Raw genomic sequence first — 25,631 nt, forward strand, 5'->3', positions numbered from 1 at the left:
TCATAAATCAAGGATTGCCTGCATTCTCTTTCTGGAAAATGTCAGCTGGCCTTTGCACAACATCTGCAGCAAAGAAAGGGAAGGAAGGACCTTTTATGAACAACTGTAAAAGAAATATGTCTCCGACATATGATAGAAGACAAAGGATTTATTTGATCACTTTCATCATAGGGCTACGTTGTTGAAATTTGGTGGCAAAATTCTAGTTATCATCAATATGACTTCCCTTCAGGCTTGAATGAAAAAAACACACAAAACATTTGTAAGATCTATTTGCGGAATACCTCCCAACATTAACTATATAAACTCAATAGCTTGTTCAGTGTATGTTGACTTTGGTGTTCTTTTTTAATGCTATATATCTGCATCAGTTTTTCTTTCTTTTCACTTGCTAGTTGATATGGAAAGAAAGAAGGAAGGAAAGGAAGGAAGGAAGGGAGGAAAGAAGGAAGGGAGGAAGGGAGGAAGGAAGGAAGGAAAGAAAGAGAAAAAGAAAGAGAAAAAGAAAAAGAAAGAAAAAGAAAGAAAGAAAGAGAAAGAAAAAACAGAAAGAGGAGGTGGAAGAAAGGGAGGAAGAAAGAAAAGAAAGAAAGGAAGGAAAGAAAGGAGAGAAAGAACAGAAAGAGGAGGAGGAAAAAAGGCAGGAAGAAAGAAAAGAAAGAAAAAAGAAAAAGAAAAAGAAAGAAAGAACAGGAAGGAAAGAAAGAAAGAGCAGGAGGAAGAAAGGCAGGAAGAAAGAAAAGAAAGAGAAAAAAAGAAAAAAGAGAGACAAAGAGCAAAAGAAAGAAAGAGAGAGAAAGAGAGAAAGAACAGAAAGAGGAAGAGAAAAGGCAGGAAGAAAGAAAAGCAAGAAAGAAAGAAGAGAAAGAAAGAAAGAGATTGATAGAGAAAGAAAGAAAAAGGGAAGGAGGGAAGGAAGGAAGGAAGAAAGAAGGAAAGAGGAACAAAAGGGAAAAAACATATCCAGATCAACTCATCAGCCATGCCAACCTGCTGACGTTCTAGGTGGAATATTATTTTTTTTTCAAAATAGCTACCCCTTCATGCTGTCTTTTTAGGACAGAATTCTAGGACAGCGAATAAAACGGTGAAGGAGAAGAAGTGAAAGGCAACATTACCCTAGGAAGATCAAGAGAAGGTGAGGAAATATCACCCCCTTGACGAAAGGCTGGCCTAAGTTAATAGTGGCCTTGGATCATCCTCCCTCCCTTTGGGGAAGCCGATGAAAGGTACCGCTAAGAATTGAATGCTTGGGGCTGGAAAGGGAGAGAAGATGCTTACACCGAATGACCTTTGGCCGCCTCTCATAAACTCAATTCCACTGGCTGTAATGCAAGAGAAGGGAAATCACAAGAGGGCAGAGGAGGGAAATGAGACCCAAACAGAGCCAAGTAGTTAAGCACCAGATTTCTAATGACTTAGTGAGCTAACCTTTGAATGAACTGATGCCTCCCTGCTCCTAGAATTACACACAAATTAGGCAAACGGTTGGGGAAGGTCGCCGTTTATTCCAGAAGACTCTGATGCAATATGCCATCTGATAGGGTTGTCTCCGGCTCCTGTTAAAATGTAGGCTAAAGATAGATGAACGGTCGCATAGGCGAAGACTGAATTTTGTTACATTGCTGTTGAGCTTGAGAGGGGTGAATGACTATGGAGATTCTCAATTATCCAGGTCATGGTTGTCCCAAAGGTGCTTTTCAAAAGAAGGAGAAAGAGAAAGGGAAGGAGAAGGAAAAGGAAAAGGAGAAGGAGAAGGAGGAGAAATAAAAGGAGAACAGAAGGAGAAAGAACAAAAGAAGAAGGAGAACAGAAAGGGAAGAACAGAAGGAGAACAGAAGGGGAAGGAGAACAGAAGAAGAAGAACAGAAGGAGACGGAGAACAGAAGGAGAAGGAGAACAGAAGAAGAACAACAGAAGGAGAACAGAAGGGGAAGGAGAACAGAAGAAGAAGGAGAATAGAAGAAGAAGAACAGAAGGAGAAGGAGAACAGATGGAGGAGAAGGAGAAAAGAAAGAGAACAAGAGAACACAAGGAGATGGAGAACACAAGGAGAAAAAGAAGGTGAAGGAGATACATTCAAAGAGAGAGAGAAAGCGAGACAATAGGACAGAGAATATCTCAGATATTATCTTCTATTTAAAAATGAGAGGGGAGTTAGGATGGGATTTCAACTTGAAATGAAGAATTGCACAATGACTGTCCACAGCAATTTTCAGATTCATCTCTTATATTTTAAAAGGCAAATATTACTTGTTGAAGACCTCTGGCTTTGACAATGGATGTAGTGAATGAATCTTTATTGCAACCCGAAATCTAAGAAATCTGACCTGAACGTGGATAATATCTTTCATTCTGCTCCCACTGTGTTCAAGGCTTCATTTTATACAGATCAGGACAAAGAACAGCCTGCGAGTGTTTTATATTAGCCCGACTTTTGGGTTGTGGAGGAGTAGGGAAGACATAATTATGGAGACACTGTTGCCTAGAAAGCCAACGGTGCCCTGAACACAACTTAGTTGGCCTTTGAGGATTCATAGACCCATAAATATGCACGTCCAGGATAAAACCAAACTGCATTTTATTGAATTGACATTTAAATTAACTGACTCTGAGGCTTGTTCCAGTAGTTGCTCGTGGGAGAGGAGCAGTTGAGTTTGGTGGGTTGCTCTACTCAGAACAGAATAACAGGAGTTAGAAGGGACAATGGAGGTCTTCTAGTCCAACCCCCTGCTCCAACAGGAAACCCTATATCATTTAATATAATATAATATAACAACAGAGTTGGAAGGGACCTTGGAGGCCTTCTAGTCCAACCCCCTGCCCAGGCAGGAAACCCTACACCATCTCAGTCAGATGATTATCCAACATTTTCTTAAAAATGTCCAGTGTTGGAGCATTCACAACTTCTGCAGGCAAGTTGTTCCATTTATTGATTGTTCTAACTGTCAAGAAATTTCTCCTTAGTTCTAAGTTGCTTCTTTCCTTGATTAGTTTCCATCCATTGCTTCTTGTTCTACCCTCAGGTGCTTTGGAGAACAGCCCAACTCCCTCTTCTTTGTGGCAACCCTTGAGATATTGGAAGACTGCTATCATGTCTCCCCTAGTCCTTCTTTTCGTTAAACTAGATATACCCAGTTCCTGCAATCGTTCTTCATATGCTTTAGCCTCCAGTCCCCTAATCATCTTTGTTGCTCTTCTCTGCACTCTTTCTAGAGTCTCAACATCTTTTTTACATCACGGGGACCAAAACTGAATGCAGTATTCCAAGTGTGGCCTTACCAAGGCATTATAAAGTGGCACTAACACTTCACGTGATCTTTATTCTATCCCTCTGTTTATGCAGCCCAGAACTGTGTTGGCTTTTTTAACAGCTGCTGCACACTGCTGGCTCATATCTAAATGGTTATCCACTAGGAGTCCAAGATCCCTCTCACAGGTACTACTATTGAGCAAGGTACCACATATATGGTACTTGTGCATTTTGGTTTTTTTGCCTAAATGTAGAACCTTACTTTTTTCACTGTTGAATTTCATTTTGTTAGATAGCGCCCAATGTTCAAGTCTGTCAAGATCTTTCTGTAACTTGAGCCTATCTTCTGGAGTGTTGGCTATTCCTGCCAGCTTGGTGTCATCTGCAAATTTGATGAGTTCCCCATCTATCCCCTCGTCCAAGTCATTGATGAAGATGTTGAAGAGTACTGGGCCTAAAACAGAGCCTTGGGGTACTCCACTGCATACTTCCCTCCATGTGGATGTAGTTCCGTTGAGGACTACACGTTGAGTGCGGTTGGTCAGCCAGTTATGAATCCATCTGGTGGTGGTGCTGTCTAACCCACATTTTTCTACTTTATCTAGTAGTGGGTTATGGTTTACTTTATCAAATACTTTACTGAAGTCCAAGTAAATTATATCGACAGCATTCCTTTGGTCTACTAATTTTGTCAAAGAATGCAATAAGATTGGTCTGGCATGATCTGTTTTTGACAAACCCATGTTGGCTTTTGGTTATTACTTTGCTTGCTTCTAGGTGTTCAGTGATTCGTTGCTTGATTATCTTTTCCAGAATCTTCCCTGGTATTGAGGTTAGGCTGATAGGTCTGTAGTTTCCTGGATCTGTTTTTTTTTTCCTTTTTTGAAGATGGGAACGACATCAGCTCTTTTCCAGTCCTCTGGCAGTTCCCCTGTGCTCCAGGAGCTTTGAAAGATATAGTTCAGTGGTTCGGAGATCACGTCTGCCAATTCCTTCAGAACCTTGGGATGTAATCCATCCGGTCCTGGTGATTTGAACTCATCTAGGGTAGACAGGTGTTCAGTTACCATTTTCTTCCCTGTTTTAACTTGTGTTTCTAATCTGTTTTTTGTGGTGCTGTTTTTGATAGGTTGGATTGTTTTTTCCTTTTGTGTAAAGACAGATGCAAAAAATGAGTTAAGTAGATCTGCTTTCTCCCTGTTGCTTGTCATCTTCTTTCCATTTCAGACAAATGGTTGTCCAATCTCTTCTTCAAACCCTCCAGTGTTGCAACACCCACAATTCCTGGAGACAAGTCGTTCCACTGATCCTCCTTTTCAATATCTACATAAAAATGCTGTGTGGGGTACCATGAATGGACTGATGGTTCTCAGTTGAATATTTCTGCTCCCAACTGTCCAGTTGATGTTATTGAGCCTCTGTTCCATGTCTGGAAGTTGAGAGAGTCTGGATGGGATGAACAGTTGTGAAGTTTGCCAACATGAGAAGCTCTGGGTTCTGTGTCCTCCAAATCCAGGAACTGGGATATCGGAACCAGTATAACAGGGTTGGAAAGGATCTTGGAGGTCTTCTAATCCAATCCTTGCTTAAGCAGGAAACCCTATACCATTCTGGTATACATGCCTGTCCAACCTTTTCTTGAAAACCCTTGAAACACCTTCAACTTCTGAAGGCAAGCCGTTCCACCGATTAATTGTTCTCATTATCAGGAATTTTCTGCTTAGTTCTACATTGGATGTCTCTTGGGTAAATTTTCATCCATTATTTCTTGTTCCTGCCCTCAGGTGTTTTGGCGTATACATTGACACCCCTCCCCTTCTCAAATATTGGAAGATTGCTCTTTTCTGCACTCATGGTTGAGATTTCCATTTTTTGTTCTTGATGCATCACACTGCATGATTCAAATCTGGTACATTATCTACCAGATAATACTAAATTCTAGGACGGGGGTTCCCAACTTCCAGTCCATGGACTGGAACAAGTCTCTGGCCCATTAGGAACCGGGGCCACACAAGCGAGTGAAACTTCATCTGCGCACGAGCGTTATCTAGGTAGCATGTGAAACACATACATACTGTCGTGTCCCACTCCTCCGCTGACGGCTGGGTCAGGGAAATCCGAATCAGGCTTGCCTCTGCAGCTCTGCCCAAAGTCCTAGCAAAGTCCTCAGAGCAGGCAGGAGACCAGTAAGTGACTTCAGCAAGATAAGTTCGACTTTTGCCTGACTCAGAGACTGCCAGAAAGCAGATCCTTTATATAGGCCATGGGGTGTGGCTCCATGACTCAGCACTCATTAAGGCCTGCCTCCTTCCCTCTGTTGCCTCCGCCTATCCAATCTTCTGATGCGAGGATTACTCCAATCAGCTGTTGAATAAACCTCCTCAGGCTCACCTGCTAGGAACCTAGCTGCTCCGTTTGCCTGGGCATGGAGTCAGGGCTAAAAGGTGCCCTTCTTCTGCAGTTTGTGGGCATGGAGCCAGGACTTGGGCCGGGAGGCATACATTCCTCAGTGTTCGGGAGCAGGTAAGAAGGCCCCGGCTGCTCTGAGGGCGGGCAAGACACAACACATACACACACCAGTCTGTGGATGTTTCTTCTCCACAGAACCAGTCCCTGATGCTCCAAAGGTTGGTGGTGGCTGCTCTAGGAAGTTCTAGTCTGACTTAGAATAATAATAATAGCATTGCAAGGGACCTTGGTTGTCTTCTAGTCCAACCGCCTGCTCAGTGGTGAAATCCAAATATTTTTACTGCCGGTTCTGTGGGTGTGGCTTGGTGGGCATGGCTTTTGGGTGTGGCGGGGAAGGATACTGCAAAATCTCCATTCCCACCCCACTCTGGAGCCAGCCAGGGATGGTATTTGGTGGTTCTCTGAACTCCTCAAAATTTTCACTACTGGTTCTCCAAACTCCTCAAATGTCTGCTACTGGTTCTCCAGAACCTATCAGAACCTACTAGATTTCATCCCTGCTCCTGCTCATAGAAGACCCTTGAAGAGCAATTGGCTGCTGAAGCCAGACACCCCTTTGCACAACTGAATCTTGTATGCCAGTTGCTCCAATCCTGGACCATGATGCCCTTCTCATGGTTAATTGTAAAAGTAAAGGTTCCCCTGCACATGCATGGTAGTCGTTCCTGACTCTAGGGGGCAGTGCTCATCTCCGTTTCAAAGCCGAAGAGCCAGCGCTGGTCATGTGGCCAGCATGAGTAAATGCCAAAGGCGGATGGAATGCTGTTACCTTCCCACCAAAGGCGGTCCCTATTTTTCTACTTGCATTTTTTACCTGCTTTCGAACTGCTAGGTTGGCAGAAGCTGGGACAAGTCTCGGGAGCTCCGTAACCCCGTTACACGACACTAGGGATTTGAATCGCTGAACTGCTGACCTTCTAATCGACAAGCTAAGCATCTTAGCCACTGAGCCACCATGTCCCTTCCTTCTCATGGTTACCTGGGCCTGATTGGACTGCTGCCATGTATTCTAGATAGGGCTGTCTTTTACAAGCACCTGGGAGCTTGAAACACAGCTCATTGTACCCATGTTCCAAGCTACAGAAGCTTCTTGGATGAGAAGCGAAACGTCTTCCAAAAAAAAACGAGAAAGTCCAGTTGCCTCTTGAAAAAAGCACCTGTGGGCAACCATGACCTGGATGATTGAGAATCTCCATAGAGTGTGACACTGTTCCCAACAGGTTTCAAAGTATTGGTTATCACCTTTAAACTTACATAGCCTCCTATTGGGTGATTTGCAAGGCCATCTTCTCCCAAGGATACATTTAAGTCCCACATATCTTTATGGGGACGGCATGCTGCAGTTTCCCCCTCTGTTAGCATTATCATTGCATGGGATATATGGAGTAGTATTTTTGGTGGTGGGTTTCAAATTTTTTTACTACTGGTTCTGTGGGCATGGTTTAGTGGGCATGGAGCCAGGACTTGGGCCATTCCTCAGTGTTGGGAGCAGGTAAGAAGGCCCGGCTGCTCTGAGGCACACACATACACACACCAGTCTGTGGATGTTTCTTCTCCACGGAACCAGTCCCTGATGCTCCAAAGGTTGGTGGTGGCTGCTCTAGTAAGTTCTAGTCTGCCTTAGAATAATAATAATAGCATTGCAAGGGACCTTGGTTGTCTTCTAGTCCAACTGCCTGCTCAGTGGTGAAATCCAAATATTTTTACTGCCGGTTCTGTGGGTGTGGCTTGGTGGACATGGCTTTTGGGTGTGGCGGGGAAGGATACTACAAAATCTCCATTCCCACCCCACTCTGGAGCCAGCCAGGGATGGTATTTGGTGGTTCTCTGAACTCCTCAAAATTTTCACTACTGGTTCTCCAAACTCCTCAAATGTCTGCTACTGGTTCTCCAGAACCTATCAGAACCTACTAGATTTCATCCCTGCTCCTGCTCATAGAAGACCCTTGAAGAGCAATTGGCTGCTGAAGCCAGACACCCCTTTGCACAACTGAATCTTGTATGCCAGTTGCTCCAATCCTGGACCATGATGCCCTTCTCATGGTTAATTGTAAAAGTAAAGGTTCCCCTGCACATGCATGGTAGTCGTTCCTGACTCTAGGGGGCGGTGCTCATCTCCGTTTCAAAGCCGAAGAGCCAGCGCTGGTCATGTGGCCAGCATGAGTAAATGCCAAAGGCGGATGGAATGCTGTTACCTTCCCACCAAAGGCGGTCCCTATTTTTCTACTTGCATTTTTTACCTGCTTTCAAACTGCTAGGTTGGCAGAAGCTGGGACAAGTCTCGGGAGCTCCGTAACCCCATTACACAACATTAGGGATTTGAATCGCTGAACTGCTGACCTTCTAATCGACAAGCTAAGCATCTTAGGCACTGAGCCACCATGTCCCTTCCTTCTCATGGTTACCTGGGCCTGATTGGACTGCTGCCTTTTATTCTAGATAGGGCTGTCTTCTACAAGCATCTGGGAGCTTGAAACACAGCTCATTGTACCCATGTTCCAAGCTACAGAAGCTTCTTGGATGAGAAGCGAAACATCTTCCAAGAAAAAACCAGAAAGTCCAGTTGCCTCTTGAAAAAAGCACCTGTGGACAACCATGACCTGGATGATTGAGAATCTCCATAGAGTGTGACACTGTTCCCAACAGGTTTCAAAGTATTGGTTACACCTTTAAACTTACATAGCCTCCTATTGGGTGATTTGCAAGGCCATCTTCTCCCAAGGATACATTTCAGCCCCACATATCTTTATGGGGATGGCATGCTGCAGTTTCCCCCTCTGTTAGCGTTATCATTGTGTGGGATATATGGAGTAGTATTTTTGGTGACTGTCTCTGTGCTCTGAAATTATCTCTCCCTCTCCACCAGTGGTGGGTTTCAAAAATTTTTACTACTGGTTCTGTGGGTGTGGCTTAGTGGGCATGGCATGGCTTGGGTGTGGCACAGGAAGGATACTGTAAAATCTCCATTCCCACTCCACTCCAGGGGAAGGTTACTGTAAAAATCCCAATTCCCTCCCGATCAGCTGGGACTTGGGAGGCAGAGAATAGATAGGGGTGGGGCCAGTCAGAATTTTTACTACCGGTTTTCCGAACTACTCAAAATTTCTGCTACCTCTTCCCCAGAAGTGGTCGGAACCTGCTGAAACCCATCTCTGCTCCCCACCCAACAGAGGTGGTATTCAGCCGGTTCAAACTGGTTCACCAGAACCAATAGCGGAAACTGCTACTCCCTTCCCCCCAGCCTCCTCCCCCCGCCCATTTCTATTTAGGCACAATTTTGAGGCCGGGCACATGCACCGAAGCGATAGTAGCATAATGTGAAACCCACTGCTGCCATCCAATATATGGCGGGCCCCAATTCTACAGTTGACTTACAACCACAGTTGAGTCCAAAATTTCCAGTGCTAAGTTGTTAAGTAAGTGTTGCTCCATTTCGCGACCTTTCTTGCCACAGATATTTGGAAGCAGTGTCTCCTTACTGTCTTCTTAGGGTTGCAAAAGAGGCCCAAAGTCACCCAGCTAGCCTCTGCACTTCAGGGAGAACTAGAACTCCCAGTCTATTCTGGTTCCTTCCCAACACCTTTAACAAAGACACGAAGGTGACTTTTGGGTTTGTTTTGTTTTGTTTTTTTATCTGGGAGGGAGAGAGAGAGAGAGAGAGAGAGAGAGAGAGAGAGAGAGAGAGAGAGATTGAAAACAAGGGAGAAGCAGAGTCCTCCCCCCACCAGCAATACACCGGATATGAGTGCCTAGAAGAGCTGGGCCTCTCCTTAATGAGAAATCATACCGTAGATTAGAGCTTCTCCTTGTCCCTCGGCTGAAACTTATCACTTGGTCCGAGAGTTTTCGGCTGGCGAGATATCGAATGTGGCTGATAAACAACATTCTGTCCCCTGAATTGTGTCAAAATTTCTCGGCCAGCTGCTCTCATTTCAAAAGCCGGCTGGCTTCCCCCCAACCCCCACCCCTCCAAAAAAAAAAATAGGCATGTGAAGCAAATTGGTCTGATAGACCTTTTAGAATAGAATAGAATAGAATTTTATTGGCCAAGTGTGATTGGACACACAAGGAATTTGTCTTGGTGCATATGCTCTCAGTGTACATAAAAGAAAAGATACGTTCATCAAGGTACAACATTTACAACACAATTGATGATAATATATCAATATAAATCATAAGGATTGCCAGCAACAAGTTATAGTCATACAGTCATAAGTGGAAAGAGATTGGTGATGGGAACTATGAAACGATTAATTAAATTAATTACTGCAGATTCAGTAAATAGTCTGACAGTGTTGAGGAATTATTTGTTTAGCAGTGATGGCCTTCGGAAAAAACTGTTCTTGTGTCTAGTTGTTCTGGTGTGCAGTGCTCTATAGCGTCGTTTGAGGTAGGAGTTGAAACAGTTTATGTCCAGGATCACGAGGGATCTGCAAATATTTTCACCTCTTCTTGATTCGTGCAGTATACAGGTCCTCAATGGAAGGCAAGTTGGTAGCAATTATTTTTTCTGCAGTTCTAATTATCCTCTGAAGTCTGTGTTTTTCTTGTTGGGTTGCAGAACCGAACCAGACAGTTATAGAGGTGCAAATGACAGACTCAATAATTCCTCTGTAGAACTGGATCAGCAGCTCCTTGGGCAGTTTGAGCTTACTGAGTTGGCGCAGAAAGAACATTCTTTGTTGTCCTTTTTTAATGATGTTTTTGATGTTAGCTGTCCATTTGAGATCTTGCGATATGATAGAACCCAGAAATTTGAAGGTTTCTACTGTTGATACTGTGTTGTCAAGTATTGTGAGAGGTGGAAGTATGGAAGGGTTTTTCCTTCCTTTCTTTTTATAATGCAATTGCACGGCGAGATGGGGTCCTGAGCAGGCAGGCAGAAATATTATTGATGGTTGGTGAAAACAGGGAATAAGATGTTATTAAGCCAAGCCAGAGATAGATATCGATAGCTAATATAAAGCCCTTTATTGGTTTACAGGCTCTGGGAAAGACGACGGAGAGCTCTGACCCTTAGCTTTGCTTTTAATTTACACTGGAGGGACAGGGGTGGGGGTGTTCATGAATAAAACATCGCGTTGCGCGTGGCTTTGATATTAGTCACTACTTTCCGCATCCCGAGCTCAGTCCCGGAGAGAATGAGTGAGCACAAAGAAGGCTGAACTCCGAAGTCTTTCTTGTCTGCTGGTATCAAGAAAGTTGAGGGCCGTGGTGGAAATGGCAGAGGAGATCAGAGCGGGAGAGATTAGTCACGGTGGTGCTGTGAGATGTCAGGCAACATCGGGTCAAAACTGGATCTGAAGCAGAGGTGAGGGCCTCAAGCCCCAACCAGCTGTAAAGTCAGGCCAACAACTGTCTAAGGATCAGCGCGGTAGAGCAAGGAGCTTTGCGAGAAGTCGATTTAAACAGAGAAGAATGGAAGGGATTACAGTTGCATTAGGAAATACTTACAGGCAAATCGTAAAGAGAAGAATGTATGTGTGTTAACAGAGTTGGAAGGGACCTTGGAGGTCATCTAGTCCAACCCCCCACCCACCCAAGCAGAAGACCCTACACCATTTCTGACAGATGGCAGTCCAGTCTCTTCTTGAAAGCTTCCAGTGATGAAGCTCCCACAACTTCCGAAGGCAACTTCTGTTCCATGGGTTGATTGTTCTCACTGTCAGAAAGTTTCTCCTTATTTCTAGGTTGAATCTCTCCTTGGTCAGTTTCCATCCATTATCCCTTGTCTGGCCTTTGGGTGCTTTGAAAAACAGCTTGACCCCCTCCTCTCTGTAGTAGCCCCACAAATATTGGAACACTGGTATCCTGTCTCCCCTGGTCCTTCTCTTCACTAGACTAGCCAGGCCCAGTTCCTGCAACCGTTCACAGTATGTTTTAGTCTCCAGTCTCCTAATCATCCTGGTTGCTCTTCTCTGCACTCTTTCTAGACTCTCAGCATCTTTTTCATAGTGTGGTGACCAAAACTGGATACAGTACTCTAGGTGTGGTCTTACTAAGGCTTTATAGAGTGGCATTAGTACCTCCCTTAATCTTGACTGTATCCCTCTGTTAATGCAATTTAGGATTGCATTGGCTTTTTTGGTTGCTGCCACACGCTGCTGGCTTGTATTTAACTGGTTGTCCACTAAGAATCCCTCTCACAGTTACTGCTATTAAGCTTGGTTTCACCCAGTCTGTATGGAAGTGAGCAAACTCTACTCCTCTCTAGCACTGATGGTGTTACCTAGTTTGGGCAATGAAATGACTGCAAGAAAACAACCAAGTTCAGAGAGCACCAAGGTCCTCTCATTACAGTTGTATTAGGAGATAATCCAGCAAAGGCACCTAAATAAATTAGGAATGGATTTAATCACTTAGTATCTTTCATTGTTGTTCACTGATTCATGATTATTTGTTCGGTTGCACATTTGTTCCCATTGCTCAGAATTATTGCCATGGTGGCGCAGTGTTAGAATGCAGTAAGGTAAAGGTAAAGGTCCCCCTCGCACATATGTGCTAGTTGTTCCTGACTCTAGAGGGTGGTACTCATCTCCGTTTCAAAGCCGAAGAGCCAGCACTGCCCGAAGATGTCTCTGTGGTCATGTGGCTGGCATAACTAAACACCAAAAGCGCACGGAACACTGTTACCTTCCCACCAAAGGTGGTACCTATTTTTCTACTTGCATTTTTTTTATGTGCTTTCGAACTGCTAGGTTGGCAGAAGCTGGGACAAGTAACGAGAGCTCACCCTGTTACGCAGCACTCGGGATTCGAACTGTTGAACTGCCAACCTTTCAATTGACAAACACAATGTCTTAGCCCCTAAGCCACCGCTAATTCTGCCAACTGCTAGGAGTTCGATCCTGATGGGGTTCAAGGTTGAACTCAACCTTCCGTCCTTCTGAGATCGGTAAAATGAGGACCCAGATTGTTGCAGGCAAGAGACTGACTTTGTAAGCTGCTTAGAGGGGGCTGCGAAGAACTATTAAAATGGTACATAAGTGTACGTGCAATTGCTATTGTCTCACAAACAACTTAAGAGAGAAGGATTCATGCTAAACAACAAGAGAGACATTAAGGAGAGTGATAGGAAACAGAGACATTTGTTTGTTTGTTTGTTTGTTTGTTTGTTTTTGTTTGTTTGTGAGTGAGTGAGTGAGTGAGTGAATGAATGATTGAATGTGTCAGGGTTCCAAGGAACACCCCCAACGAAATAAAGCTCTGAGGCTTGAGGTTCCTCAAAATTCCAATTTATTAAAGATGTCATGTTGGCACAGCTGGGAAAACCCGAAACTGAAAGCTTCCTGGTTTTCCACACCCAGTTGACAGTTCACAGCCCTGCCCCACACCCACAAGTTCATCACATTGTCCAATCAACTCTTCACCCTCAATTGGATACAATCTTCAGGCAGTCTCCATCAGACGCAGGGAAAAGTCCTTGAATACGGAATGTTGTTATGACTAACTTTCTACCACTCCAACAACAGCCCCCTCCCAACTTCCCCAGCTAAAATATGTGGCAGTTAAGAAGCAAAAAAGAAAAATGCTTTCCAAAACTGACAGAATGAATGAATGAATGAATGAATGAACGAATGAATGAATGAATGAATGATTATATGGCCAAAATCTTCCATGAGTCAATCTGAAAAACAAAAACAAAACCCAAGCAGTCAGTTCCCTGTTAAATCTAAAAAGTTAGAATAGATTTTTGATCTGTAGATGCCAGAATTTGATCCCACAGACAGATAAGCCAGGCCATATAAGATATTTTTTTTTCTGTCTTCTTTTTAATTTTCTGGAAACTTCTGTGCAATAGAAGTAATATGTCAAGTCCTTCACAGATAAACTCAGGGACTTTCCAAAGTCTGTTTATTTGTGTACCGTAACCAGCTCAAACGATAGCCTATCAGCCAGTCCTAAGTAAGGTTATTTCTTTTCCCCGCTCTGTATTTCTTATTTCTAGTTTTACCTTCTCCCTGATACATTTCCTTCACTGAACCACAGAAAACTGCAGCATTTTGTGCACTCAACCTTCAGGCAATCTGTTAGCACTCAAGTATTCATTGATTGGAAAATGACGCAACAGTTGGCTAGTTGCAGCCATAAGGCAATGCAATAAACTTCAAGCTCCACTATCTTTTCATCCCCCAATTCCGCAACACAAACATTATGCCAAAGTGTTTGAGAAAAGGCCTTTGCCATTTCGACGTTGAGAACTTTTCAAGACTGCTTTTGAGTTGGGATTTGATCATCCGTTCCCCAGGAGGAAGGCTCTGTGGCAAACGTTCAACATTAGAAAATGACTTGGTGGCTAGATGCCGGTGGAGGGCAAATGTTCTCAAGGTTCCGGGTCAATCGGTCAATCAGAATAGAGCTGGAAGGGCCTTTGGAGGTCTTCTAGTCCAGTACAAGCAGGAGTTCATATACCATTTCAGATCCTATACCATTTACAAGGGGTGTCTGTCAATTGTGAAATCCAATGTTTTTTTACTATCGGTTCTGTGGGCAAGGCTTGGTGGGCATGACAGGGGAAGGATACTGCAAAATCTCCATTCCCACCCCACTCCAGGGGAAGGATACTGCAAAATCCCCATTCCCTCCCCACTTCTGAGGGAAGGATGTTGCAAAATCTCCATTCCCACCCCACTCTGGGGCCAGCCAGAGGTGGTAATTGCCGGTTCTCCAAACTGCTCAAAATTTCCGCTACCAGTTCAGAGGTGGGTTTCATCAGGTTCTGACCAGTTCCGGAGAATCAGTAGCGGAATTGTTGAGTAGTTTGAGAACCAGTAGTAAAAATTCGGACTGGCCCCGCCCCCATCTATTCTCTGCCTCCCAAGTCCCAGCTGATCGGGAGGAAATGGGGATTTTGCAGTAACCTTCCCCTGGAGTGGGGTGGGAATGGAGATTTTACAGTATCCTTCCCCTGCCACACTCACCATGCCATGCCCACCAAACCACACCCACAGAACCGGCAGTAAAAAAATTCGAAACCCACCACTATCATTTCTCCAGAACCTGTCATAACCTGCTGGATTTTAACCCTGCTGTCTGTTTTGCTACAAATTCCTGTTGTTGTTGTTGTTGTTGTTGTTGTTGTTGTTGTTGTGTCTTTCAGTCAGTCTTGACTCCTGACCAATACCTAGGCAAGTCCCTGAAGTTTTGCTTGGCTATCCCAAAGGTGCTTTTTCAAGAGGCAAGTGGACTTTCTGGTTTCTCTTTGAAGACATTTCACTTCTCATCCAAGAAGCTTTTCAGCTCTGACTGGACGGTGGGCAATGGAAGCAGAGGTGGCATTCAGCCGGTTCGGACCGGTTCAGTCGAACTGGCAGTGGACATCATGAGTGGGCTTGCCATCCTATTTAGGCACACTTTTGAAGCCCTGCGCAAGCACAGAAAGTGTGTGTATGAACAAAGCACATGAATGGAAGGGTGACCGCATACATGGAAGGCAGGCACATGTGCATGGCGAACCAGTAGTAAGATATCCAAAACCCACCGCTGAATGGAAGGATTTATGGATAGTGGGGAATAGAAGGATTTATACTCCTTGCAGACAGCTGGTCATTTGCGTTCTTTTAGAGTTTCAGGACACCTGGAAGTTTATCTGTGTCATCAGCTCACCTGTGTGGGGCAAATGAAGCTTTCTTGGAACTGTTGAAAGGATTGTCTTGTAGACTGGAGATAGACGATGACCTCTCTGTCCAAAATTTTGGACAGAGAGAACTGCTGGCTGGACTGCTGGTTGGACTGCTGGTTTGAAAGAGGGGTCAAAGAGCCATCTCTGTCAAAATTGAACAGCCCTCTCTCAACAGAGGGGGAAGGATACGACATAATCTATCTCCAATCTACAAAACGGTTCTTTTAGCTGTGAAAGAACCACTCAGGTAGGTGACCCTGAGGACACAGGGAAACCTCCAAGTTGCCTCAATGGCTCTCTAAAAGAATGCAAATGAGCAGCTGTCTGCAAGGAGTATAAATCTTTCCACTCCCCACCATCTAATGGACAGCTAACATCAAAAACATCATCAAAAAAGGACAACAAAGAATGTTCTTTCTGCGCCAACTCAGTAAGCTCAAACTGCCCAAGGAGCTGCTGATCCAATTCTACAGAGGAATTATTGAGTCTGTCATCTGCACCTCTATAACCGCCCTGAGTCCCTTGGGAGATAGGGCGGTATATAAATACGATTAAATAAATAAATAAATAAATAAATATAACTGTCTGGTTCGGTTCTGCAACCCAACAAGACAGTCACAGACTTCAGAGGATAATTAGAACTGCAGAAAAAATAATTGCTACCAACCTGCCTTCCATTGAGGACCTGTATACTGCACGAATCAAGAAGAGGGCCGTGAAAATATTTACAGATCCCTCACATCCAGGACATAAACTGTTTCAACTCCTACCCTCAAAACGACGCTATAGAGCACTGCACATCAGAACAACTAGACACAAGAACAATTTTTTCCCGAAGGCCATCACTCTGCTAAACAAATAATTCCCTCAACACTGTCAGACTATTTACTGAATCTGCACTACTATTAATCGTTTCATAGTTCCCATCACCAATCTCTTTCCACTTACGACTGTATGACTGTAACTTTGTTGCTGGCAATCCTTATGATTTATATTGATATATTGATCATCAATTGTGTTGTAAATGTTGTACCTTGATGAACGTATCTTTTCTTTTATGTGCACTGAGAGCAGATGCACCAAGACAAATTCCTTGTGTGTCCTATCACACTTGGCCAATAAAAAAATCTATTCTATTCTATTCTATTCTATTCTATTCTATTCTATTCTATTCTATTCTATTCTATTCTATTCTATTCTATTCTATTCTAATCAGAGCTGAAAAAGCTTCTTGCATGAGAAGCAAAATGTCTTCAGAGAAAAACCAGAAAGTCCACTTGCCTCTTGAAAAAGCACCTTTGGGACAACCATGACCTGCATGACATAGAGCCTCCATAGACATTTTGCTTGGAAAGATTTCAGAAGTGGCTTGAAATCTTGTCTCTCTTTCTAGGAGAAAGAGTCTGTGTTTGGCTCAAGATCACCTAGCTGACCTCACGCCAGTGGTGGGACTAAAATTCTTCCTCTCTCACCGTTTTAGATTTGGGATGGAGCCCTTGTCTACAAAAAAAATGCAACCAAGATCCTTTCTTTTCAAATATTCCAGAGGCGGAATGGTCTGCAAAGGAACAAGCCCTGCTTCTGTCCCTCCAGACCTGGGTCAGCGAAACAAAAATTTATTCTTAAAAGCTTATTGCTGCAAGATGCTCACCAGTGGTGGGATGCTGTATGTTTAACAACCAGTTTGGTGAGCATGCGCTTAAAGCACTTGCGTGCAGCACTGAAAATGGAGCATTTAGAAGCTCAGCTGCTTACCTTCCAAGTCAGCAACGGTAAGTAGAACAGTGAGGGGGAGAAATCAGCTGTGCCGCACAATTGAGATGAGCTAGAAAGCAAGAAATAAAGGACAGGATAGGGTGGGGCCAGCTGATCATCGGAGCTACCGGTTCACCTGAACTGGTCCGAACCAGCTGAATTCCTCCGAAACCAATAAAATACCTTATTCCACCAGACTTGATATCCTGGGTCTAGAAAACTTGGAACTTCGTCGCCTTCGACAGGATCTGGGTTTAGCATATAAGATCATCCGTTGTAATGTCTTTCCTGTCAATGACTTTTTTAGTTTCAATAACAATATAACAAGAGCTACCAACAGATTTAAACTCAATGTCAACCGCTCCAGTTTAGATTGCAGAAAACACGATTTCTGTAACAGAATTGTATATGCTTGGAATGCATTACCTGACTCTGTGGTTTCTTCTCATAACCCCAAAGGCTTTACTCAAAAACTGTCCACGGTTGACCTCACCACTTTCCTAAGAGGACTCTAAGGGGCGTGCATAAGAGCACAAACGTGCCTACCGTTCCTGTCCTATTGTTTCTTCCCCTATGTATATATATGTTTATAGTACCTCGTTTCTCCTCATATATACGTTCATATTTTATATAACCCTTTATGCAATGCTTGTATGTATTGTTACGACAAATAAATAAAATAAATAAATAAAATAAAATAAAATAAAATACCATCTCTAATGTTCAACTTGAAACCCGAGTCAAAGTCTAATGAAGAAGAGATACCTACAATAGAAGAATGGATATTGAAAGTTATTAATTTGGCTGAGATGGCTAAAATCTCAGCGTTTTTAAAAGACAATACGCAGGAAAGATATTTAATTGAATGGAAAAAATGGATTGATTATCTACAAAACAGATATCAGATTAAGAAATATCAGATTGCCTTTGAATAATTAGAAAGTTATTTTATGTAATGGGGAGGGGGTTGGGAGACGAAAAGCTTTGGATGTGGTTATTTGGATTGGAAGGGAAAATTTTATTCTATGTTTGGTTTATGTATAACTTTACCTTGTGATTGACCGGGAAGCCGGGGTGGGGAGGAGGGGTGTTTTGTTTTGTTTTTTGGGAGGGAGGGGGAAAAAAGGGGGAAAAATGTTTTTGTTTTTTTAAAACTCTTTCAAAAAAAAAAAAAAAAAGTCTAATGAACTCAAATATAATTCCTGAGGTTCTGCAGAGAGGAGAGGATTTATCTATCTGGAAAAAGGAAACATGTATGGCTAATGCCAATTAGTATCAATTAGTGTCCATGTGTATTTAGACGTGCATGGATTAATCTTTGAGGCAAGACATATGCTTCTTAACATAACATAACATCAGAGTTGGAAGGGACCTTGAGGGCCTTCTAGTCCAACCCCCTGCCCAGGCAGGAAACCCTACACCATCTCAGTCAGATGGTTATCCAACATTTTCTTAAAAATTTCCAGTGTTGGAGCATTCACAACTTCTGAAGGCAAGTTGTTCCACTTATTAATTGTTCTAACTGTCAGGAAATTTCTCCTTAGTTCTAAGTTGCTTCTTTCCTTGATCAGTTTCCACCCATTGCTTCTTGTTCTACCCTCAGGTGCTTTGGAGAACAGCCCGACTCCCACTTCTCTGTGGCAGCCCCTGAGATATTGGAACACTGCTATCATGTCTCCCTAGTCCTTCTTTTGTTAAACTAGACATACCCAGTTCCTGCAACCGTTCTTCATATGTTTTATCCTCCAGTCCCTAATCATCTTTGTTGCTCTTCTCTGCACTCTTTCTAGAGTCTCAACATCTTTTTACATCGTGGCGACCAAAACTGGATGCAATATTCCAAGTGTGGCCTTACCAAGGCATTATAAAGTGGTACTAGCACTTCACGTGATCTTGATTCTATCCTCTGTTTATGCAGCCCAGAACTGTGTTGGCTTTTTAACAGCTGCTGCACACTGCTGGCTCATATCTAGATGGTTATCCACTAGGACTCCAAGATCCCTCTCACAGGTACTACTATTGAGCAAGGTACCACATATACGGTACTGGTGCATTTTGTTTTTTGGCCTAAATGTAGAACCTTACTTTTTCACTGTTGAATTTCATTTTGTTAGATAGCGCCCAATGTTCAAGTCTGTCAAGATCTTTCTGTAACTTGAGCCTATCTTCTGGAGTGTTGGCTATTCCTGCCAGCTTGGTGTCATCTGCAAATTTGATGAGTTCCCCATCTATCCCTCGTCCAAGTCATTGATGAAGATGTTGAAGAGTACTGGGCCTAAAACAGAGCCTTGGGGTACTCCACTGCATACTTCCTCCATGTGGATGTAGTTCCGTTGAGGACTACACGTTGAGTGTTGGTCAGCCAGTTACGAATCCATCTGGTGGTGGTGCTGTCTAACCCACATTTTTCTACTTTATCTAGTAGTAGGTTATGGTCTACTTTATCAAATGCTTTACTGAAGTCCAAGTCAAAGTCTAATGAAGAAGAGATACCTACAATAGAAGAATGGATATTGAAAGTTATTAATTTGGCTGAGATGGCTAAAATCTCAGCGTTTTTAAAAGACAATACGCAGGAAAGATATTTAATTGAATGGAAAAAATGGATTGATTATCTACAAAACAGATATCAGATTAAGAAATATCAGATTGCCTTTGAATAATTAGAAAGTTATTTTATGTAATGGGGAGGGGGTTGGGAGACGAAAAGCTTTGGATGTGGTTATTTGGATTGGAAGGGAAAATTTTATTCTATGTTTGGTTTATGTATAACTTTACCTTGTGATTGACCGGGAAGCCGGGGTGGGGAGGAGGGGTTTTTTTTTTTGTTTTTGGGGAGGGAGGGGGAAAAAAGGGGGAAAAATGTTTTTGTTTTTTTAAAACTCTTTCAAAAAAAAAAAAAAAAGTCTAATGAACTCAAATATAATTCCTGAGGTTCTGCAGAGAGGAGAGGATTTATCTATCTGGAAAAAGGAAACATGTATGGCTAATGCCAATTAGTATCAATTAGTGTCCATGTGTATTTAGACGTGCATGGATTAATCTTTGAGGCAAGACATATGCTTCTTAACATAACATAACATCAGAGTTGGAAGGGACCTTGGAGGCCTTCTAGTCCAACCCCCTGCCCAGGCAGGAAACCCTACACCATCTCAGTCAGATGGTTATCCAACATTTTCTTAAAAATTTCCAGTGTTGGAGCATTCACAACTTCTGAAGGCAAGTTGTTCCACTTATTAATTGTTCTAACTGTCAGGAAATTTCTCCTTAGTTCTAAGTTGCTTCTTTCCTTGATCAGTTTCCACCCATTGCTTCTTGTTCTACCCTCAGGTGCTCTGGAGAACAGCCCGACTCCCACTTCTCTGTGGCAGCCCCTGAGATATTGGAACACTGCTATCATGTCTCCCCTGGTCCTTCTTTTGTTAAACTAGACATACCCAGTTCCTGCAACCGTTCTTCATATGTTTTATCCTCCAGTCCCTAATCATCTTTGTTGCTCTTCTCTGCACTCTTTCTAGAGTCTCAACATCTTTTACATCGTGGCGACCAAAACTGGATGCAATATTCCAAGTGTGGCCTTACCAAGGCATTATAAAGTGGTACTAGCACTTCACGTGATCTTGATTCTATCCTCTGTTTATGCAGCCCAGAACTGTGTTGGCTTTTTAACAGCTGCACACTGCTGGCTCATATCTAAATGGTTATCCACTAGGACTCCAAGATCCCTCTCACAGGTACTACTATTGAGCAAGGTACCACATATACGGTACTGGTGCATTTTGTTTTTGGCCTAAATGTAGAACCTTACTTTTTCACTGTTGAATTTCATTTTGTTAGATAGCCCAATGTTCAAGTCTGTCAAGATCTTTCTGTAACTTGAGCCTATCTTCTGGAGTGTTGGCTATTCCTGCCAGCTTGGTGTCATCTGCAAATTTGATGAGTTCCCCATCTATCCCCTCGTCCAAGTCATTGATGAAGATGTTGAAGAGTACTGGGCCTAAAACAGAGCCTTGGGGTACTCCACTGCATACTTCCCTCCATGTGGATGTAGTTCCGTTGAGGACTACACGTTGAGTGCGGTTGGTCAGCCAGTTACGAATCCATCTGGTGGTGGTGCTGTCTAACCCACATTTTTCTACTTTATCTAGTAGTAGGTTATGGTCTACTTTATCAAATGCTTTACTGAAGTCCAAGTAAATTATATCAACAGCATTCCTCTGGTCTACTAATTTTGTCATTTTGTCAAAGAATGCGATAAGATTAGTCTGGCATGATCTTCTTGCAACATCAACCAGGGACTTTGGGGGAAACTGCTCCAAGATTAGCCAAGACAGCTTCAGTCCCATTTACTAATGTCTTTTTCTCTTAGATGTCTCCCTTTAGGGCTTGAGAAACAGCAGGCACATGGGGTGGCAAAAATAAATACAATTACAGTTTTTTTAAAAAAAAAACCTGAATACTTATTTCAAATTTTGACATGTTGCCAAATGTAGCAACGCAACAGATTAATCCTCATCTTCTTTTAAAGACCCCATAATCCCTTGCATGGTGGAGTCTTGGGCAACCGAATGAAGCTGAGCGTTTATTGGCCGGTTGCCCTTCATGTCGCCAAAACGGAGTTTTGTTCAGCAGATATATTCTCATTGTGCCCCGACAGAGAAATATCTGCCTCTACCTAGGATCGAACTCACTGCCTCCCGATTGTGAACTCCACCTCTAGGCCACCGCACCCACTCGCAATGCAACAGGTATTGGATGGAACAATATTCTAGATTATTCAGTAAACGATGGTAAAGCCAAAACTAGATTGGTACTTGCTAGTGGTTGCCTAGTTTGAATTACATATACAGGTTAGCCATCCCAAAGGTGGGTTTTCAAGAGGCAACTGGATTTTCTTGCTAAGACTTTTGTCCTATTTGCATGACAATCGACAACAATTTCTTAACCCAGGCATTCTGAAGCATTCAAAGACCCTGCATAATTTAATTTCTTAATTATAATTTATAATTATAATTATAATTATAATTATGCATTATAAATTATAATGCATAATTTAATTTCTTTCTTCTAGTCCCGCGATATTTATATGGTATCTATACAATATTCGGGACAGGAACTCTTGCGCCTGCGAGGTGCCCCCGCCTCGCAGGAATGGCCCACTTTTTTATCAAGGGCCAACCTCAATGACGGGTCTTGGGATCCACAGAGGTGGCATGCGAAGAAAAAGAGCCTTTGGGGTTTTTTAGGTAGGGCATTTTTAAGGGGTGGGAGGGTCAGGGCGGGTGTTGGGGGTAGCCCGTTGGGTGGGGGGCCAGTTCCTGCGTGTGCTCGCGGCGGTTATTTATTGGGTTCGGAGGTTATGGGGGGGGGAAGGTGTTCCTTTAAGTGAGGGTGGTCCTATTTGTACGGTAAGTGGGAGGGGCAGATATGGCGGAAGGGGGGGATCATATCGTTCTGTGGGGGCACGCGCTCGATGTTTACAGGCGATTGCGCGCCCCGATCCCTCTGACTTGTCCCATTCCCCGGATGGCCAAGACCCTCAGAGCCTGGGCGTTCGGCTTATGTTATGCAACGCACGGTCCGTGGTCAATAAGGCCCCCCTAATATATGATCTTATTCAGGGGGGCGCCGCGGATCTTATAGGCGTTACGGAAACCTGGTTGGGCACAGAAGGGGGCGTGCCCCTTGTTGAAATGTGCCCACCGGGTTTCCGTGCATTCCATCAGCCGAGGGCCCAGGGTAGGGGTGAGGGGGTGGCGGTTGTAATTAGAGAGAGTCTGGAACCGAGGGAGACCACTGTACCTCAGATTGCCGGTTGTGAATCCCTCTTTGTGAGATGGGGCCATAAGTGTCAGATGGGCTTGCTGGTCGCGTACCTGGCTCCTTGCTGCGTGACAGCTGCCCTGCCCGAGCTCCTGGAGGTGCTTGCTGGGGTGGCAGTTGAGACCCCCAGACTTTTAGTCATGGGGGACTTTAACTTGCCAGCTCGTCATTTAACTTCCGGCTCGTCATCGACAGCAGCTCGGGAGTTCATGGCTTCCATGACGGCCTTGGACCTGACTCAAGTAGTCGATGGCCCTACTCACACAGGGGGTGGTACACTGGACTTGATTTTTATCTCTGGTCAGTGGTTGAGAGATCTGGACTTGAAGGAAATAGTCATCGAGCCTTTGTCATGGTCAGATCACTCTCTCCTTCGCCTGGACTTTCTGACCGCCATTCACCACCGCAGGGAGACGGAGCCGATACGTTGGTTCCGTCCCAGGCGCCTGATGGACCCAAAGGGGTTCCGGACGGAGCTTGGGCCATTTCCTGAGGGTCTGGCTCGCGGCTCGGCTGAGGAACTTGTTGCGGCCTGGGAACGGGCCGCGGCGGGGGCCTTAGACCGTGTTGTGCCTTTGCGGCCTCTGACCCGGCGCAGGTCCCAACCGGCTCCTTGGTTCTCCGAGGAGCTGAGAGGGATGAAGCGCCAGAGAAGACGCCTAGAGAGTTCCTGGAGGTCTAGCCGTTCGGAAGCTGATCGGACACTAGTGAAGTCCTATACTAGGGCTTACCTAGTGGCATTGAGGGAAGCGAGGCATAGCTACGCCTCCTCCCTCATTGCATCGGCAGATAACCGCCCAGCCGCCCTGTTTCGGGTGACTCGCTCCCTCCTACACCAGGGGGAGCGGGATGACCCGTTGCAGGGACGTGCTGAGGAGTTTAACGGTTATCTATACGATAAAATTGTTCAGCTTCGGGATGGTCTGGACCAAAATTGCGGTGACGCGGGTGAGACGGCTGAGGGTGGTCTTGGTGACATTTTATGGGATGAGTTTGACCCTGTGGCTCCCGAGGACATGGACAGGTTGTTGGGTAGGTTGAATGCCACCACGTGTTTACTGGACCCGTGCCCCTCCTGGTTGGTGCTGGCCACTCAGGAGGTGACACGAGGCTGGCTCCAGGCAATTATGAGCGCTTCCTTGGTGGAGGGAGTCTTCCCGACCACCTTGAAAGAGGCGGTGGTGAGACCCCTCCTCAAGAAGCCTTCCCTGGACCCGGCTGTTTTAGGTAATTATCGTCCGGTCTCCAACCTTCGCTTTGCGGCGAAGGTTGTAGAGAGTATGGTGGCATATCAGTTTCCCTTACACCTGGATGAAACTGTCTATCTAGACCCGTTCCAGTCCGGCTTCCGGCCCGGTTACAGCACTGAGACGGCTTTGGTCGCGTTGGTGGATGATCTCTGGAGGGCCAGGGATAGGGGATGTTCCTCTGCCCTGGTCCTATTAGACCTCTCAGCGGCTTTCGATACCATCGACCATGGTATCCTGCTGCGCCGGTTGGGGGGATTGGGAGTGGGAGGCACCGTTTATCGGTGGTTCTCCTCCTATCTCTCCGATCGGTCGCAGACGGTGTTGACAGGGGGGCAGAGGTCAGCTCCGAGGCGCCTCACTTGTGGGGTGCCGCAGGGCCGATCCTCTCGCCTTTTGTTCAACATCTATATGAAGCCGCTGGGTGAGATCATCAGTGGCTTCGTGTGAGGTACCAGCTGTACGCTGATGACACCCAGCTGTACTTTTTCACACCGGCCACCCCAACGAAGCTATCAAGTGTTGTCCCGGTGCTTGGAGGCCGACGGGTCTGGATGGGGAGAAACAGGCTCAAGCTCAATCCTCCAAGACAGAGTGGCTGTGGATGCGGCATCCCGGTACAGTCAGCTGAGTCTCGGCTGACTGTTGGGGCGAGTCATTGGCCCTGATGGAAGGGTGCGCAACTTGGGCGTCCTCCTGGATGAACGGCTGTCTTTTGAAGATCATTTGACGGCCGTCTCCAGGAGAGCTTACCAGGTCCGCCTGGTGCGCCAGTTGCGCCTTTCTAGACCGGGATGCCCTATGCACGGTCACCACGCCTCGTGACGTGCCTGGATTACTGCAATGCTCTCTACATGGGGCTCCCTTGAAGGGCATCCGGAGGCTGCAGTTAGTTCAGAATGCGGCTGCGCTGGTTATAGAGGAGCCCTCGTGGCTTCCGTATGACACCAATCCTGCGCAGACTGCACTGGCTACCTGTGGCCTTCCGGGTGCGCTTCAAGGTTTTGGTAACCACCTTCAAAGCGCTCCATGGCATAGGGCCGGGTTATTTATGGGACCGCCTACTGCTACCGAATACCTGTCACCGACCCGTGCGCTCTCACAGAGAGGGACTCCTCAGGGTGCCGTCAGCTAGGCAGTGTCGTCTGGCGACGCCCAGGGGAAGGGCCTTCTCTGTGGGGGCTCCCACCCTCTGGAACGAACTCCCCCCAGGACTCCGTCAACTTCCGGACCTCCGAACCTTCCGTCGCGAGCTCAAGACACATTTATTCATCTGTGCAGGACTGGCTTAGATTTTAAATTTATAGGGGTTTTAAATTGGTTTTAATACTTATATTTATATTTTTTAATAATTAGGCATTAGAATAAGTTTTTTAATGATTATCTTAATTTTGTATATAAATGTTTTATGTGCCTGTGAACCGCCCTGAGTCCTTCGGGAGATAGGGCGGTATATAAATAT

Source organism: Ahaetulla prasina, chromosome 2, assembly GCF_028640845.1.
Source record: "Ahaetulla prasina isolate Xishuangbanna chromosome 2, ASM2864084v1, whole genome shotgun sequence".
Classification (NCBI taxonomy): Eukaryota; Metazoa; Chordata; class Lepidosauria; order Squamata; family Colubridae; genus Ahaetulla; species Ahaetulla prasina.